The sequence below is a fragment of the Bubalus bubalis genome, chromosome X (assembly GCF_019923935.1).
Source record: "Bubalus bubalis isolate 160015118507 breed Murrah chromosome X, NDDB_SH_1, whole genome shotgun sequence".
Taxonomy (NCBI): domain Eukaryota; kingdom Metazoa; phylum Chordata; class Mammalia; order Artiodactyla; family Bovidae; genus Bubalus; species Bubalus bubalis.
The window spans coordinates 68313515-68334085 of NC_059181.1; the positions used below are offsets into that span (position 1 = coordinate 68313515).

General features: G+C 36.9%; 1 protein-coding gene across 3 annotated transcripts in view; it reads left to right on the top strand.

Annotated features, from left to right (window-relative positions):
* ATP7A (ATPase copper transporting alpha) overlaps positions 1-20571 on the top strand; it is a 133646-nt gene that overhangs the window by 41520 nt on the left and 71555 nt on the right. The window contains exon 2 of one of the 3 annotated variants that reach the window (XM_025277034.3): positions 8202-8296. The exons of the other annotated variants lie outside the window; for them this stretch is intronic. The gene's annotated coding sequence lies outside the window, so the exon portion shown is untranslated. The remainder of the gene's footprint in view (positions 1-8201; positions 8297-20571) is intronic. 3 annotated transcript variants of the gene reach the window in all.

Below are 20571 nucleotides of genomic sequence, written 5' to 3' on the forward strand. Positions count from 1 at the left end.
TTAGCAAAGATATTGAAGCAACCTAAGTGGCCATCAGCAGATGAATGGATACTGAAGTTGTCGTGTGTGTATGTGTGTATATATATGTGTGTGTGTGTATATATATGTATGTGTGTATATATATATATACATATGTATATATATACATATATACACACATACACACACACACACAATGGAATATTTCTCAGCCATTGAAAAATGAAATTTTGCCATTTGTGACAACATGGATGGACCTGGAGTATATTATGCTTAGTGAAATAACTCAGAGAGAAAGACAGATATTGTATATTTTAATGTTATTTGGAATCCAAAAAACAAAATACATAAACAAATAGAACAGAAACAAATAACATAGATACAGGGAACAAACTAGTGTCTACCAGAGGGAGAAGTGTGGGAGGAGGTGCAAAAGAGCTGAAGGGTGTTTTCATTTTCTTTGGATAAATACCTTGAAGCAGCACTCTGCTGGATAACATGGTAGTTCTATATTTTAAGGAACTTTTATATTGCTTTCTATAGTGGTTGTACCAAGTTACATGCCCACCAGCAGTGTATGAAGGCCCCCTTTTCTCCACAGAGGCACAGACTACTAGCTATAAAGTAAATAAGTTACGAAGATGTAATGTATAGCACAGGGAACATAATATTTTATGATATTTTTATGGAATATATTCTATGAAAATATCAAATTACTGTATTACCTGAAACTAATATATTATAAATCAACTATAATTTAAAATGTAGTTAAAATGATCAATTTATGTATATTTTACCACACACACAGACTTTTATGAAGTATCTGCCTTTATCAGGAAATAGTAATTTTTCTAAGCCCATAAATACTTCTAGAGGAAAAAGAAATGCCATATAAAACTATGTGAGGAAAATCATCTCTGGCTTCCATTGAGGATTCTGAATGGAAACAAAAAATAGCATAATGTATTGGACATAGCTATTGTAATAGACAGTTATAACATTTCATACCTTTAGAGGACAAACAGGACATTCATAATGGGAAGAAAATTCTTTAAAGTCTCAATTTCAGTGATGTCCTTGTTAGGGATATACTCTTTGAAACCTACCTTGTTATTCAACTATTTATAAAATTTTTAGTCAAGGCTGAAAATGAAAACTATTAGGGCCCTTTAAAACAAAATGGAATCAGATATTTTTTCCTCTTTGTTCTATGGTATATCCTAGAGACTTCCTCACAGAAGTTGGAAATAACGATAGAAACTCCTAAACCATCCAGTGGTTTGTCAGTTGAAGAAAGGAACCGTAGTAACTATGTATATGTAGTCTGTTCATTTTGTAAAAACCTGGAACATATAGTCATTCATCCCCCAATATTTATATGTAGGCCCAAGGCTTTTTGTTTGTATATGGGTCTTTTGAAATCCTCCTTTTCTTTCTAGTATAGCCATATCCATATTGTTTCATTCCAGGTTTCCAAATTTCCAGTTTCTAGTTTGCTTTCATGAAAGTAGAGAACAGAATTTTTAGATTTTTGTGATCTCCACCCCCATTCTATTAAAGTTGCTTCATGTACAGCTATTTTGGCAGTTACTGTTCACCTTTATTGAATGTTTCTAAAGCATTCACCTTTGTTTTCATAGAAATAATAACTGACTTTTATACTCACATTTCATCAGTTTACATAATATTTAATTAAGTCACATTAAAGAAAGGTCAGTGGGCATACACAGGCTTGGGAACAAACACAGTTGAAACTAAGCATGTCAACACTGCTGATGGAACAAGGAGTGCACTTAAGCTTGCTGTGGGCATCTGAATATTTTAGTGATAGAATGGAGACTATCAGTTAATCCACTGATGGTTGGTTAAGAGAACTTTTTGCAGAGTGAAAATTTGCTTTTTCTTACTTAATGTATTCTGTATTTTCCCATCAGTAAATGGAGATCTACATCATTGTTTTTAATGGCCACATGGTATTTATTGTACACGTATTATGATGAGTTTTTGCTGGCAAGTGACATGAAACAGCTTGACTCACTTAACCAGACAAGGAATTAATGGGTAGGCTATTAAGACTGTTTATAGAGTCAACAGGAAAGATGATCAGCCAGGCTTGGAAAAATGGGCAGAAGCCCAGGGAGGCTAAAACAGCCAAGGTCACAGTCCCCATGACAGTCTGGTAGTAGTCTGCCTTGGCACTAGCTTTCTCAGGACTTCTGCCACCACCACTGCTAGCATCTTGACTGTGTTGCTGCAGCTGCTGCAAATTCTTTTAAATTATCACTGTGTATTTGTGTCATTTTCTCAGAATTCAAATCCCTGGGCAGAAGCATCTGCCCAGTCAGATCTAGACTTATTTAGCAGCATCTCAGCTTCAAGGATGAAGGGAAAAGGAACATCTCCTCCTCCAAACTTGGGCTTCAGTAGTCAGGGCCCAGTCCTACTGCCTATCACCAAGACTCTCTCTCACAGCAGGGGATTTCCTTAACCTAGAGTGTGTGTTTGGATACTGGGTAGCCAAAAATATGACAACCATCTGTAAAAGTGTGAATATACTAGAGTTTATTTAACCAGTGCCCTACTGTAAAAAAAAATGTAGGTTGTTTCCTATTTTGCTGATTTAAGCTACATGGTAATAGACACATTTTACTAATCCAGTAGGTAGAAAACATTATATCTTAGTTGTTTTAATTTATAACTTTAAATAGTTATATATAATATAATTATTATTTATAACTAATATAAAATTTATATATAATTATTTATAATTAATATAAAAGTTATATATGATATAACTATTATTTATAACTAATATAAAATTTATATATAATAGTTTCATATGTTTATTGGAATTTTGGATTTTTTATGTTGTTTTTTCTTTTTTTAATTTTATTTTGAATTAGAGGATAATTACTTTACCAGATTGTGATGGGTTTTGCCATATATCAACATGAATCAGCCATAGGTATACATATGTCCCCTACCTCTTGAACCCCCCTGCCACCTCGCTCCCTGTCCCACCCCTCTAGGTTGTCACACAGCAACGACTTTGGATGCCCTGCGTCACACAGCAAACTCCCACTGGCTATATGTTTTACATATGGTATTGTATATGTTTCAGTGCTATTCTCTCCAATCATCCCACCCTTTCCTTCCCCCACTGTGTGTAAAACTCTGTTCTTTATGTCTATGTCTCTTTTGCTGCCCTGCAAGTAGGATCACCAATACTGACCTTCTAGATTCCATATATATGCATTAATATACAATATTTGTCTTTCTCTTTCTGACTTAATTCCCTCTGTATAATAGGCCCTAGCTTCATCCACCTCATTAGAACTGACTCAAGTGCATGCCTTTTTATGTCTGAGTCATATTCCATTGTGTATATATGTACCAAAGCTTCTTTATCCATTTATCTGTTGACGGACGTCTAGATTGCTTCCATGTCCTAGCTATTGTAAATGGTGCTTCAATGAAAATTGAGGTACGTGTGTCTTTTTCAATTATGGTTTCCTGAGGGTATATGCTCAATGGTGGGTTTGTTGGGTCATATGGTATATTTATTCCTAGTTTTTAAAGGAATCTCCATACTGTTTGTTGTCCATAGAGGCTGTATCAGTTTGCATTACCACCAACAGTGCAAGAGGGTTCCCTTTTCTCCACACTCTCTCCAGCATTTATTGTTTGTAGACTTTTTGATGATAGCCATTCTGACCTGTATGAGATGATATCTCATTGTAGTTTAGATTTGAGTTTCTCTAATATTAAGCAGTGTTGAGCATCTTTTCATGTGTTTATTAGCTATCAGTATGTCTTCTTTGGAGAAATGTCTATTTAGGTCTTCTGCCCACTTTTTTGACTGGGTTGTTTTTCTGGTATTGAGTTGCATGAGCTGCTTGTATATTTTGGAGATTAATTCTTAGTCAGTTGTTTTGTTTGCTGTTATTTTCTCCTATTCTGAGGGTTGTCTTTTCACCTTGCCCATAGTTTCCTTAGTTGTGCAAAAGCTTTTAAGTTTAATTATGTCCCATTTGTTTATTTTTGTTTTGATTTCCATTACTCTCAGAGGTGGGTCATAGAGGATCTCATATATGGAGGCTGGGGAGATATCCAAAGATCTGCAGAGGGTCCCCCTTGAGTCTTCAGTGGGGAACAAATCAATGCATCAATTCAGTGGTTTATGTCAGAGAGTGTTCTGCCTATGTTTTTCTCTAAGAGTTTTATGGTTTCTGATCTTACATTTAGAAATCAAAGACCACACAAACAGATGGACAGATATACCATGTTCTTGGTTTGGAAGAATCAATATAGTGAAAATGACTGTACTACTGAAAGCAATCTATAGAGTCAATGCAATCCCTATCAAACTACCAATGGTATTCTTCACAGAACTAGAACAAATAATTTTACAATTTGTATTGAAACACCGAAGACCCTGAATCACCAAAGTGGTCTTGGTAAAGAAGAATGGAACGGGAGGAACTGGAGGAATCAACTTGCCTAACTTTAGACTATACTACAAAGCCACAGTCATCAAGACAGTATGGTACTGGCACAAAAACAGAAATATAGTCCAATGGAACAAGATAAAAAGCATGGAAATAAATCCATTTACCTTTGGGCATCTTATCTTTGACAAAGGAGGCAAAAATATACAATGGAGAAAAGACAATCTTTTCAACAAGTGGTGCTGGTAAAACTGGTTAACTACATATAATGAAATTAGAACACTTCCTAATACCGTCCACAAAAATAAAGTCAAAATGGATTAAAGACCTCAACATAAGACCAGAAACTATAAAACTTATTTTGTTAATTACCTGACATATATTACATATATGGGATTTTTTGAAATATAATTTAGATGTCATAAAATTCACTATAATTTTATATGTGTAATTCTGGTGTTTTTAGTGTATTCACAGACTTGTGCAACCATTACTACTACCTAATTCCAGAACATCACTCCAGAAAGAAACCCCATGCATATATATTTTTGTAATTTGCTTACATGGATATTTTTTCTTTTATTTTTAAAAACCTTTTAAAAATTATTTTTTTAATTGAAGTAGAATTGTGTTGGTTTCTGCCAGTCATCAACATGAATCAACACATGGGTTTTTTTTTTTTGCCACATGACATTTTAAAAATTCATAAAAGTTAAATTTAAAAATCTTTTCTATCTGCTTTTGGCTTAGGCTTAGAAAGGCCTTCCCACCCCAAATTTTGTTTTTGCTGTTGTTGTTAATTATTATCTACTTTTTTATAGCATTAATTTTTTTTTTACAGTTCAGTCTTTAATTCATTTAGGATTAATTTTGGAATAATATGGAGTCTAAACATGTTTACCTCACATGGTTAGCATGTTATAGCAACACCACTTATTTCTCCATTAATTTGAATATTTCCCTTATTATATACTAAATTCTTATATATACACACATGTCTGTTTCTGGTACTTTCTGTTTTGTTACCAAGAATCTGTCTGTTCTGACATTAGTAGTATTGTACGCATGAAACTTATATAATGTTATAAACCAATTTAATAAATAAAACTTCTAAAAACATTTTAATGTGTCATAGGGTAATTAGCATTATTATCCTTTTAGTGATGGTTTTTATAAAATTAATGACATACTTGCAAAGTTTAGTCATACTGAATTGTCATTTTCAACCTCATCAAACCTTTATCATTTATTTTATGGTTTATGTTTTCTTAATCAGTTATAGCAAATATAAAATAAGTGCTTTTTCAACTTACTGTATCTAGTGTTTAAATACTGTCAGTTGTTTTTCTTTTTCATAGGTATTTAATGTTATTTCATCGGTGGTTTGGGGCACAGTTTTGTCTTAGAACTAAAATTAGAAGATGGATTTTTCCTTGCAAAAAGAGCTATAGCATTACAAGTGGACCATGACTTACCTACAGATTATATCTGAGAAGCTTGAAACAGGTGATTGTTTTTATGGGGGAAAAAAGCATTCCAGCTACTAAATAATCTTAGAATCTAAGTTAGATTACTGCACCTAGACCATATTTAACCCATAATGTGATTGAAAAGTAGTTGACACATTTTGATGTCAAATTGTTGAAAACTACTTGCCTCTACTTTATCTGGGATAAAAATGGCCTTGTCTGAGGCAAGAAAAGTTTCACCCAAAAACATTTTCCTCTAGTCTATTATTGACAAGGCAGCAAATGTTCAGTTCCTGGTAGAAAGGCAGATAGAACTTGAGGTCTGTTTCTCAGTTTCTGAGTAACTTGTCCCCTCACCTGTGTTCATTGCAGGGTAACTATTTTTTCAAGCATTTTCCTCAATTCCAAAGATGGGAGCATCTTTGGCTGGTTTTATTTTATGCCTTTTGCAGATGTTGCCCTATTAAGTTAATTCCTTTGAGGCTGTTGTTAGCTCTAGACTCTAGCTTGAATTGGCTGTATGAGCATAGGTAAGTCTGAGTATACTCAGTGAAGCTATGAGTCATGTTGTGCAGGGCCACTCAAGATGGACAGATCATAATGGAGAGTTCTGACAAAATGTGATCCACTGGAGGAGGGGATAGCTCTTGAGAGTCCCTTGGACTGCAAGGAGATCAAACCAGTCAATCCTAAAGAAAATCAACCCTGAATATTCATTGGAAGGACTGATGCTGAAGCTCCATTACTTCAGCCACCTGATGTGAAGAGCCTGCTCATTGGAAAAGACCCTGATGCTGGGAAAGATTGACAGCAGGAGGGGAAGGGGGCGACAGAGGATGAGATGGTTGGATGGCATCATCGATTCAATAATCATGAGTTTGAGTAAACTCCAGGAGATAGTGAAGAACAGGGAAGCCTGGCGTGCTATAGTCCATGAGGTTGCAAAGAGTCAGACACGACTTATTGACTGAACAACAACAACAAAGTCTGAGTATTAGTTTCCTTAAAATAAAAGGAGGCTACTACCTTATTTATATTGCAGGATTGTTGTGAAATTATGTATATGAAAGTTTTGTCAACTATGCAATGCTATAGGACTCTGAAATATCTGTAGTTATCCAAAGGATAACACTTTTTTAAGAGGCAGTGATTTGTCTAGGAGTCACAAAAATAGCCAGCAGAGCACATTGCCTTTTCCTAATTTGAATGTTTTGATCTTTTTTGACCTTAACTAATATGTCTGAAGTCCTAACTCCTAATCTTTTGTGCATGCGTGCTAAGTTGCTTTACTTGTGTCTGATTCTTTGTGACCCTATGGACTGTAGCGTGCCAGGCTCCTCTTTCCATGGGATTCTCCAGGCAGAATACTAGAGTGGGTTGCCATATCCTTCTCCAGGGGTCCTCCTGACCCAGGCATCGAACCCACGTGTCTTACATCTCCTACATTGGCAGGCGGGTTCTTTATCATTAGCTTCAATTTTGGGAATCATCAATTGAGTAGAACAACTATGTTTTGAAACATACATTTGTCTACTCCACCTGTTTCATCTGGAATCTTAGTCTTCTGTTTGTATAATGACAACTGTCTGATGAAAGAGATTAGACACTCGATATTTTGAAAACAAGTTAAGGAGTAAGATGTGTTCATTTTAAATGTTCAAGCAATTTAAACAAGATGTGTTATATAAAATAATAAAGAAGCCAATACTTTCTCCCTTTTGTTTTCAATTTAGAGGTAGTGGATTTTAAATAAAAGCAAATAGGAAAAAACTAAATAAAAAATTTGATTTAGCAATATATACTCTAGAGACAGCTAGTTCAATGTTGTTTGCATAGCTAAAAATTATCAGTTTGCTTAACAAAATAGGGGTATTTTTTATAGCCCTGGTGTAATAGACTGGGTAATTTATGCCTGTTTATATGTTTCAGTTTATTATTAGTCTCACTTACTGAATTATTTCAATTTTGGTAACTTTTCTCTTAATTGCTGCACATTCCCTACATTTTTTCTTCTTTATTTCCCCCTAAAGTGGGCTGTATTTTTAAAGAATCTTTTTTCCTCCATCTTTATTGAGGTATAATTGACAAATAGAAACTGTTGATATATAAGTTGTACAATTCGATGCTTTGATATACATATACATTGTGATATGATTACTGCAATCAAGCTCATTATCATATACATCACCTCACATAGTTACCGTTTTTTGTTGTTGAGAACAGTTAAAATCTCTTTTTAGCAAATTTCAAGTAAACAGTACAGTATTATTAACTGTAGTCATCACGCTGTGTTTTGGATTTCCAGAATTTATTCATCCTGCATCATTTCCCCAACTCCCCAGCTCCTGATAACCACAATTCTAGTCTCTGCTTCTAAGACTCAGACTTTAGATTCCACATGTAAGTAAGATCATGCAGTTTTTGTCTTTCCGTGTCTGTCTTATTTCACTTAGCATAATGTCCTCCTGGTTTATTCATTTATTTTCCTTTTAAAAATTCTTATAATGAAATAACTTAGACCTACAAAGAGTATAGGAAACCCTATAACATATGTGTGTATCTTCTTCTTAGCCTAAGAAATTAAACATTACATATATAGTTGAAGTTTCCCTTTGTGCTCCAATTGCATCCCTTCCCCCCTCCCCAAACTTCTGAATTTGGAGTTTATTATTCCCATGCATATTTTAATATTTTAACTAACACTACTATATATGAATATATACAAAACCAATATTTGGTATTATTTTACATTTTTAGGCTTTTGTATCCTTCTGAAACTTTTTATTTCCTCAACTATGTTTATGAGATTTTTCCATGTTGCTACTTATAGCCCTAGTTTTCAGTTTCTCAATCTCTGTTTTGTTGCCATTTGTTGCTATTTCTTTGTTGTGAGGCCCTTTCTTGTCCTTTATAGGAAGTTTAGCGATATCCCAGTAGCACTTTCCCCTCCACTCCCCACCCTAGTTGTGATAACCAAAAATGTCTCCAGACATTGCCGATGTCCCTTTCATGGCAAAATCTCCCTTCTCCCAGTGAGAACCATTATTTTACTTCATTTATTTTAACTACTCTGTCATGCTTCATGATGTATATATCACCACTTATTTTTCCATTTTCCAGTTGATAGACATTTAGGTTATTTCTAAAGTTTTTTTTTCTGCAGTGAATATTTTTGTTCATGTTTTCTTACACAATGTGAGATTTTCTGTAGGGTAATAGGCTTTGGAGTGAAAATGTTGAGTTCTAATATATGCATATCTTTAACTCTACCAGATATTGCCAACCATGTTCTGTAATAGTTGTACTAATTTACACTCTCACCAGCTGAATAAGGGAGATCCTGTTGCTCCACATTCTCATTAACACTTTGGTATTGTCAGATTTTGAAATTTTTGTCTACCTGATAGGTGTAAATGATATTCATTGTAGTTTTAATTTGCATTTTCTTGATTACTGTAGTGATAAAAAATTATGCAGTTGGAGCTGTATCCAACAAAATTAACATTACCATATAATTTATTAAGAATCCAGAAACCTTTCTCAAATTATGAGGACACATTATTTTAGGTGGATTTAAAAATAATGTTTGAGCTTCTTTGATCAGCTTTAAGAAGTGGTTTTGAGCCATCAGACTTCATACATGTCATGCTTGTTTGTACTCAACTTCTACAGTTTCTGTTTCCAAACCAGAGATGATGATCTAGTCATAATACTCTTCTTCCTCTTACAAAATGTTATTACTGATAGTGATTACCATCTGTGTTTAGGGAGTGGTTGAAAATACTTTAATAACTAGAAGTTATTTCCCTCAATGTTGTTGGATGCTCTTTTTCTCAGTCACCTCATTACTAATAGCTGCGTGCCAGATTTGTTTCTTTGATATTGACACTGTATGCAATTATTTATATTGTTACTTTGTTTTTTGAGTCATTCTGCTAAATGCAGTGAGAGTTAAAAAAGATGTTCTTGACTTTGTATCTATTTTTGAGACATTTAAAATTCAAAAGATGGGCATAGCATATATTTACAAAATCAGTGAGTTGTGTGTTATATATTATATATAAATATATGTACAATATATGAAAAAATAAAATAGTATGTAGGGGATAGAATTCCTCAGGTTTTGAGTGTGAGGCCCACTTTAAATACAGTTTTGGAGAAAAATGCAGGTGAATTATGAAGGCAAGGGAAATATATGTTATTCATAGATGATTTGATATGCTTAAATTAGGATGTAGTGGGAAAAGTGGCTGTATTAATGTAATTTTCATTCATGCTTAGAATTTCTTTGCTCCCTAATACATATTTCCGGGACTTCCCTGGTGGCTCAGACAATTAAGAATCTGCTTGCAATGCAAGAGACTTGGGTTCGATCCCTGGGTCAGGAAGACCCCTTGGAGAAGGAAATGGCTTGACACAAGTATTCTTGCCTGGAGAATTCCATGGACAGAGGAGCCTAGTGGGGAGAATTCCACAGGGTTGCAAAGAGTTGGACACGACTAAGTGACTAACACACACACACACATACACACATTTCCAGGGTAAATAATCCAGTCACTTTAAAAAGTGCTTTGCTGCTTAACTAGTCTCTATCAGTTCCTCTTTGGCCTGGGACATAGCCCCAAATAAAACTGTATTTCAGTTTTACATTCCTAACTAACCAGGTAAACTAGCCTTCATATGCTGAGTATATTGTATTCCAAAAGTTTGTTACCAATTCTGTTTTTTGAACTTGACAGTTGCTTATAAAACAATTGAGTCAGTTTTGGTAATGTACCTGGATGAGCCCTGAAAAGCTCTATTTTGACCCATAACATATCTGAGCCATATAGGTACTAAGTGTGAATGTTTTGACCTAGAGGCAGGCAGCCATGTGCTACAAGAGGAAGTGTATTCTTTTTGAAGGATAAGACTAATGGTAGGCAAAATTTTGATAAAATATGCTTGTTTTAGACATTATTCTACTTACCTTTTCATATATATTAGTGCATCCCAGTGACCCTCTCCCTAGTGGTAGCCCTAATGCCTTCATGCTTGCCTTAAGTACCCCAGCTTGGACTTTTAACCTGGGCCTACGAATTCCCTATATCCCAAGAATTCTTTGTTCACAATTACCTGCCTTTCCTGTTCCATTTGGGCTTCTGTTCTATTGTAGTAATTGATCTTACCTAGTTTTTAGGAGATGTAATTCCAGCTGTCAGTGTCTTAAACTCTCAAAGAGGAGTTTGTATTTTAGAAAGAGGATACAATGTCTCAGACAGCTGACCTAGGTTCTTCAAAAAGTTACTTACCAGGAAAGAGATATGGGAGAGAGGCTGTTCTAGATTAAATGAGACAAAAGAGATACATCCAAATGCGGAGTGTGAACCTTGTCTGGATCCTGATTTGGAAAAATATAAAAGCTGTAAAGAAAGCTGAGCACAGAAGAATTGATGCTTTTGAACTGTGGTGTTGGAGAAGACTCTTGAGAGTCCCTTGGACTGCAAGGAGATCCAACCAGTCCATTCTGAAGGAGATCAGCCCTGGGATTTCTTTGGAAGGAATGATGCTAAAGCTGAAACTCCAGTACTTTGGGCACCTCATTCGAAGAGTTTCCTCATTGGAAAAGACTCTGATGCTGGGAGGGATTGGGGGCAGGAGGAGAAGGGGACGACAGAGGATGAGATGGCTGGATGGCATCACTGACTCGATGGACGTGAGTCTGAGTGAACTCCGGGAGTTGGTGATGGACAGGGAGGCCTGGCGTGCTGGGATTCATGGGGTCGCAAAGAGTCGGACACGACTGAGCGACTGATCTGATCTGATCTGATTTTCTCATTGTTAGTGTCTAGGAATGCAAGGGATTTCTGTGTGTTGATTTTATATCCTTCAACTTTACTATATTCATTGATTAGTTCTAGTAATTTTCTGGTGGAGTCTTTAGGGTTTTCTATGTAGAGGATCATGTCATCTGCAAACAATGAGAGTTTTACTTCTTTTCCAATTTGGATTCCTTTTATTTCTTTTTCTGCTCTGATTGCTGTGGCCAAAACTTCCAAAACTATGTTTAATAGTAGTGGTGAGAGTGGGCACCCTTGTCTTATTCCTGACTTTAGGGGAAATGCTTTAAATTTTTCACCATTGAGGATAATGTTTGCTGTGGGTTTGTCATATATAACTTTTATTATGTTGAGGAATGTTCCTTCTAGTCCTGCTTTCTGGAGAGTTTTAATCATAAATGGATGTTGAATTTTGTCAAAGGCTTTCTCTGCATCTATTGAAATGATCATATGGCTTTTATTTTTCAATTTGTTAATGTGGTGTATTACATTGATTGATTTGCAGATATTGAAGAATCCTTGCATCCCTGGGATAAAGCCCACTTGGTCATGGTGTATGATCTTTTTAATGTGTTGTTGGATTCTGATTGCTAGAACTTTGTTAAGGATTTTTGCATCTATGTTCCTCAGTGATATTGGACTGTAGTTTTCTTTTTTTGTGGCATCTTTGTCAGGTTTTGGTATTAGGGTGATGGTGGCCTCATAGAATGAGTTTGGAAGTTTACCTTCCTCTGCAATTTTCTGGAAGAGTTTGAGTAGAATAGGTGTTAGCTCTTCTCTAAATTTTTGGTAGAATTCAGCTGTGAAGCGATCTAGACCTGGGCTTTTGTTTGCTGGAAGATTTCTGATTACACTTTCAATTTCTGTGCTTATGATGGGTCTGTTAAGATTTTCTATTTCTTCCTGGTTCAGTTTTGGAAGGTTGTACTTTTCTAAGAATTTGTCCATTTCTTCCAAGTTGTCCATTTTATTGGCGTATAATTGCTGATAGTAGTCTCTTATGATCCTTTGTATTTCTGTGTTGTCTGTTGTGATCTCTCCATTTTCATTTCTAATTTTATTGATTTGATTTTTCTCCCTTTGTTTCTTGATGAGTCTGGCTAATGGTTTGTCAATTTTATTTATCCTTTCAAAGGACCAGCTTTTGGCTTTGTTGATTTTTGCTATGGTCTCTTTTGTTTCTTTTGCATTTATTTCTGCCCAAAATTTTAAGATTTCTTTCCTTCTACTAACCCTGGGGTTCTTCATTTCTCCCTTTTCTAGTTGGTTTAGGTGTAGAGTTATGTTATTTATTTGACTTTTTTCTTGTTTCTTGAGGTATGCCTGTATTGCTATGAACTTTCCCCTTAGCACTGCTTTTACCATGTCCCACAGGTTTTGGGTTGTTGTGTTTTCATTTTCATTCGTTTCTATGCATATTTTGATTTCTTTTTTAATTTCTTCTGTGATTTGTTGGTTATTCAGCAGCGTGTTGTTCAGCCTCCATATGTTGGAATTTTAAGTAGTTTTTCTCCTGTAATTGAGATCTAATCTTACTGCATTGTGGTCAGAAAAGATGCTTGGAATGATTTCAATTTTTTTGAGTTTACCAAGGCTAGATTTATGGCGCAGGATGTGATCTATCCTGGAGAAGGTTCCATGTGCGCTTGAGAAAAAGGTGAAATTCATTGTTTTGGGGTGAAATGTCCTATAGATATCAATTAGGTCTAACTGGTCTATTGTATCATCTCAAGTTTGTGTTTCCTTGTTAATTTTCTGTTTAGTTGATCTATCCATAGGTGTGAGTGGGGTATTAAAGTCTCCCACTATTATTGTGTTATTGTTAATTTCCCCTTTCATACTTGTTAGCATTTGTCTTACATATTGTGGTGCTCCTATGTTGGGTGCATATATATTTATGATTGTTATATCTTCTTCTTGGATTGATCCTTTGATCATTATGTAGTGTCCTTCTTTGTCTCTTTTCACAGCCTTTGTTTTAAAGTCTATTTTATCTGATATGAATATTGCTACTCCTGCTTTCTTTTGGTCTCTGTTTGTGTAGTATATCTTTTTCCAGCCCTTGACTTTCAGTCTGTATGTGTCCCCTGTTTTGAGGTGGGTCTCTTGTAGACAACATATGTATGGGTCTTGTTTTTGTATCCATTCAGCCAGTCTTTGTCTTTTGGTTGGGGCATTCAACTCATTTACATTGAAGGTAATTATTGATAAGTATGATCCCATTGCCATTTACTTTATTGTTTTGGGTTCGAGTTTATACACCCTTTCTGTGTTTCCTGTCTAGAGAATATCCTTTAGCATTTGTTGGAGAGCTGGTTTGGTGGTGCTGAATTCTCTCAGCTTTTGCTTGTCTGTAAAGCTTTTGATTTCTCCTTCATATTTGAATGAGATCCTTGCGGTACAGTAATCTGGGCTGTAGGTTATTTTCTTTCATGACTTTAAATATGTCCTGTCATTCCCTTCTGGCCTGAAGAGTTTCTATTGAAAGATCAGCTGTTATCCTTATGGGAATCCCCTTGTGTGTTATTTGTTTTTCCATTGCTTCTTCTATATTTGTTCTTTGTGTTTGATCTTTGTTAATTTGATTACTATGTGTTTTGGGGTGTTTCACATTGGGTTTATCCTGTTTGGGACTCTCTGGCTTTCTTGGACTTGGGTGATTATTTCCTTCCCCATTTTAGGCAAGTTTTCAACTATTATCTCCTCAAGTATTTTCTCATGGTCTTTCTTTTTGTCTTCTTCTTCTGGGACTCCTATAATTCGAATGTTGGGGCATTTAACATGGTCCCGGAGGTTTCTGAGATTGTCCTCATTTCTTTTAATTCATTTTTCTTTTTTCCTCTCTGATTCATTTATTTCTACTATTCTGTCTTCTCTCTCACTAATCCTATCCTCTGCCTCCATTATTGTACTATTTGTTCCCTCCAGAGTGTTTTTGATCTCATTTATTGCATTATTCATTATATATTGACTCTTTTTTATTTCTTCTGGGTCCTTGTTAAACCTTTCTTGCATCTTCTCAATCCTTGGCTCCAGGCTATTTATCTGTGATTCCATTTTGATTTCAAGATTTTGGATCATTTTCACTATCATTATTTGGAATTCTTTGTCATTCTTTGTCATAGATAGATTCCCTATCTCTTCCTCTTTTGTTTGGTTTTGTGGGCATTTATCCTGTTCCTTTACCTGCTGGGTATTCATCTGTCTCTTCATCCTGTTTATATTGCTGTGTTTGGGGTGGCCTTTCTGTATTCTGGCAGTTTGTGGAGTTCACTTTATGTGGAGTTTCCTTGCTGTGGGTGGGGTTGTACGGGTGGCTTGTCAAGGTTTCCTGGTTAGGGAAGCTTGTGTCAGTGTTCTGGTGGGTGGAGCTGGATTTCTTGTCTCTGGAGTGCAATGAAGTGTCCAGTAATGAGTTATGAGATGTCAGTGGGTTTGGAGTAACTTTGGGCAGCCTGTATATTGAAGCTCAGGGCTCTGTTCCTGTGTTGCTGGAGAATTTGTGTGGTATGTCTTGCTCTGGAACTTGTTGGCCCTTGGGTGGTGCTTGGTTTCAGTGTAGGTATGGAGGCGTTTGATGAGTTCCTGTAGATTAATGTTCCCCGGAGTCAGGAGTTCTCTGGTGTTCTCAGGATTTGGAATTAAGCCTCCTGCTTCTGGTTTTCAGTCTTATTCTTACAGTAGCCTTAAGACTTCTCCATCTATACAGCACCATTGATAAAACATCTAGGTTAAAGATGAAAAGTTTCTTTACAGTGAGGGACACCCAGAGAGGTTCACAAAGTTACATGGAGAAGAGAAGAGGGAGGAGGGAGATAGAGGTGACCCAAATGAGATGAGATGGAATCAAAAGAGGAGAGAGCAAGCTAGCCAGTAACAACTTCCTTATGTGCGCTCCACAGTCTGGACTGCTCAGAGATGTTCAAGGAGTTATACAGAGAAGAGAAGAGGGAGGAAGGAGACAGAGGTGGCCAGGAGGATAAAGGGGGGAATCAAAAGGAGAGAGACAGATCCAGTCAGTAATTAGTTCCTTAAGTGTTCTCCACTGTCTGGAACACACAAAGAGATTCACAGAGTTGGGTAGTGAAGAGAAGGGGGAGGAAGGAGATAGAGGTGACCTGGTGGAGAAAAAGGAGAGTCCAAAGGGGAGAGAGCAGTCAAGCCAGTAATCTCACTCCCAAGTAAAAATGGGTACTGAAGATTGGGTTCTTAAAGGTACAAAATTGATAACAAATACCAAAAAGCAAAGATTAAAAATCTAGAGAAGAGGTTGGATTTTCAAAAATACAATGTTAAAGAACAGAAAAAAAGAAAAACAAAGTCACAAAAATTATAGAAAATATATAATTATTAAATAGTGTCTCTTTTTTTTGCAAAGTAATAGTAGGTTATAAAAATGAAAAATAGAGTAATAGAAGACTTAAAATTTTTTTAAAAATTTAAAAAAATGATAGTAAAAACATATCTAGGACTTTCTCTGGTGTGGTTGTGGGCAGTGTTGGGTCAGTTCATTTTCAGCTAGTTCCTTGATCTGGCTTATATTTCTCAAGATCTATAGGCCCCTTCCTATGTAGTCGGTACTAACTACAGGGTTTTAATCTGTTGCACTTGTCACTTCCAAGACGGTTCCCTCTGTTTTAGCTTCTTCTGTTTGCTGGTCTCTTCAGTGTCTGATTTCCACCCTGACACAAGGGGGCGGTGGTGGACACTTTTTTAGGCTCACTTGTTCAGTCACTGTGGGGAGGGAGGGACACTGTAAACAAATAACACTGGCATGTGCTCGCAGTGTCTCAGCCACACTGGGCCTGTCCCCACCCATGCTGCTCAGGCTCTAGGTTGCTCCACCGGGAACTGTCCGAGGCCGCCCGGGCTGCATGCACCTCCCAGGTCTAAGCTGCTCAGGTTCAGGTACTCGGGTAGTCCTCAGAGGCGCAGACTTGGTTGGGCCTCCATTTTGTGCCATTCCCAGGTCTGAGCCGCTCAGGTGATGAGATGTTTGGTGAGCGCGGTTGCTGCGACTTATCACCTCCCCTGTCCCTGCCACTCGGTTTTCTGGGTGTACAACCAATGCACCTTTTCAGGTGGATGTTGACCATCCAGAACCTCAAGAAGTCTTGTTTAGCAAAGAAGCCTGCTTGCAGTGTGGTAGATAATGCCTCTCTGGGGCTGCGATTGCCCCCTTCTGGCTCTGGCTGCCTGTCACCGGAGGGGGATGGTCTGCAGCTGGCTGTCTCTGTTCAGTCTTTTGTTCTGTGAGGGTACCTGACGGTGTCTCAGGTTAGGGCTTTTTGCGTGGTAGCTATCCCACAGTCTGGTTTGCTAGCCCAAGTTAGTTCCTTCAGATTGCCCTTGGGGCATTCAGGCCCGGTCCTTACTCTAAGCAATGCAGACCGTGCCTCCCTGCCCAGCCCCCACTTGCTAGTGGCGGGTGCAGGCGTCTCCGCTGCTTCTCCACTGAGAGTTAGCTATGGGCACGTAATGTGTGGGTTTTAATTAATTATTTATTTTTCCTCCCAGTTATGTTGCCCTCTGAGGTTCCAAGGCTCACCATAGACTCGGCAGTGAGAGTGTTTCCTGGTGTTTGTTAACTTCTCTCTTTTTAAGACTCCTTTCCTGGAACGAAACTCCATCCCTACCTCTTTTGTCTCTCTTTTTGCTTTTTATATTTTTTTTTACCTCCTTTCGAAGACAATGGGCTGCTTTTCTGGGTGCCTGATGTCCTCTGCCGGCATTCAGAAGTTGTTTTGTGGAACTTACTCAGCGTTTAAATGTTCTTTTGATGAATTTGTTGGTGAGAAAGTGATCTCACTGTCCTATTCCTCCGCCATCTTAGGACTGCCTCCGATTAATTTTCTTAGCTGTGGTCATAGTATTGTGGTTATGCAGCAGTCCTTAATTCTTTGGAAATGAATGCTGAAGTATTATGATCTCTAAAACTTAGATTAGAAAAATAAAGCAAATACAGCAAAATGTTAGCAGTTGTTGAATTCACGTGGAGGATATACAGATAGATGTTCATTGTACTATTTCAGCTGTTATGCGTAGTTGAAACTTTTCATAATAAAGATTTGGAAAACAGGAAAGCTATTCATTAATACAATAATATTTAAATTGTAAATTTCATGCAGTGGAGAATTCAGACAGCATGAAGAACTTCTTGAGCTGGAGTAGCTAGTTCTAGCTCCTCTAAATTTCTACTGTTGTTGTTTAGTCACTAAGTTGTGTCCAACTCTTTTGCGACCTCGTGGACTGTAACTCGCCAGGCTCCTCTGTCCATGGGCTTTCCCAGGTAAGAATATTGTAGTGGGTTGCCATTTCCTTCTTCAGGGCATCTTCACGACCCGGGGATCAAACCCACTTCTCCCACTTTGGCAGGCGGGTTCTTTACCACTGAGCCACCAGGGAGGCCCTCATTTTTACTGCTTCTTCCCTATTCCACTTACCATTCATTCAAAGATTCAGATTTTGTCCTATTGACAGCAGCTGCTCAAGCTAGAGGAAGGACGATGAAGTTTCTCAGGGTGATGACAGCTTATTTTTACATATAGATTATAAGTCATAGATTACCAGAATGTGAGTATCACTGGCAGTGTGGTTAATTAGAGATTGTTGTTGTTGTTTTTTTTTTTACTTTGAATAAAGGCTGTTTCAAGTCATTAAAAACAAAGTTAGATAAACTATATTCTTTTATATTGAATGGATATTATAATCTATGTAAAAATTGATAATACTAACTTCATAAGAAGAATTAGTGGACATAACTGAATTGTTAAGTGTTGCATTTGGAATAACTTTGGCTCTAACTTTAAAAGTAAATAACAAAAATAGGCTATTTCAGATCAAATCACACTATAAAGTACAGTTCCATAATTAGTGCTAGTTGAAATTAAGACTGAGAAAGATGCAGCTAGTGTTGAATTTTTCTTTCAGCTTTGTGAAAATTTTTACATTTAAAAAATGGATATGGAAAACAGTATAGATGTTCTAAAAAATTAATAAGCAGAACTATCATATGATCTACTAACTCCTGGGTATTTATCCAAGGGAAATGAAATCATTATCTCAAAGATAGTTGCACCCCCATATTCATTGCAGCATTATTTGCAACAGTCAACACGTCAAAACAACCAATGTCCGTCTGTGGATGAATAGATAAAGAAAATGTGATATACATATACATATTATTCAGCCATAAAAATGAAGAAAATCCTACCACTTGTGATAACATGAATGGACCTTGAGGGCATTATGCTAAGTGAAATAAGTCAGACAGAGAAAGACAAATATTGTATGAACTCACTTATATGTGGAATCTGAAAAAACCTGAACTCACAGACACAGAGAACAGATTGATGGGTTGGTTACCAGAGGTAGGGGGTGAGGAGTGGGCGAAATGGATGAAGGTGGTTAAAAGATGTAAACTCCTAGCTATAAGATAAATAAGTCCTGAGGATACAATGTACAGCATGGTGACTATAGTTAGCAATATTCTATTGTATTTTTGAAGGTCACTAAGACAGTAGACGGAGAAGGCAATGGCACCCCACTCCAGTACTCTTGCCTGGAAAATCCCATGGGTGGAGGAGCCTGGTAGGCTGCAGTCCATGGGGTCGCTAAGAGTCGGACACGACTGAGCGACTTCACTTTCACTTTTCACTTTCATGCATTGGAGAAGGAAATGGCACCCCAGTCCAGTATTCTTGCCTGGAGAATCCCTGGGACAGGGGAGCCTGGTGGGCTGCCGTCTATGGGGTCACAGAGTTGGACACGACTGAAGCAACTTAGCAGCAAGACAGTAGACCTTAAAAGTTCTCATCACAAGAAAAAATTGTAACTATGTGTGGTGATGGATGTTAACTTTTGGTGGTACTTTTTCAGTATATACACATATCAAATCATTGTATTATACACTTAAAACTAATATATATCAATTATATCAATAAAATGGAAATTTCATGTGATTCAAACTAATTATCAATGGGAAAAAAAAGACTCCTGCCTTCATAGAATTTTCATTTTAATGAGGAGTTTATTACAGTATAACATATTATTCCAAAATTTAGTGGCTTAAAAAAACCAACAATTATTATCTCACAGTTTCTGTGGGTCATGAATTTGAGAGTGGTATAGATGGATGGTTCTGGCCCATGATCTCTCATGAGGTTGTAAGTCTGTATGTCAGCTGAGGCTGCAGGCATCTAAAGACGTAACTGAGTCTGAAGAATCAGCATCCAAGACAGTTCACTCACCTGTTTATTGGCAGGAGGCCTTATGTCTTTGCTGGTTATTGATTGTAGGCCTCAATTTCTCACCATGTCAGCCTCTCCATAATGCTGCTTGAGTGTCCTCATGACATAGCAGGTGGCTTCCCCTAGATGGGGTGATTGAAGAGAGAGGACTAGGAGCAAGCCACAATGACTTTTTCCCCTAACTACAGTGCCTTTTACCTTGGAAATCACACATTGTCACTTCCACTAGTGATTTGGAAGCAAGTCACTGAATTGAGGCCACATGTGATTTGATCTCTTGATCAAATTTGATATCTTGAACGAAGGAGTTGTTAAATTTGATCTCTTGAACGAAGGAGTGACAAAGAATTCATGAACACATTTTAAAACAACAACAGGAAGACAGATAATAAGCAATAAACATAGCAAGTAAATTAATGGAGCTTATTAGAAGGTTTTAAGTTCTATGAAAATAAGAAAAAAAGAGGACAGAAATAAGGGGAATTAGAGTATGTGTGTGTGTGGAAGGGATGTAGGTTGCAATTTTCAACAAGGTGGTCAGTGTAAGACTCGTTAGGAAGATTAGATTTGAGTAAACACTTGAAAGAGATGAAGAAGTTAGCTAAGC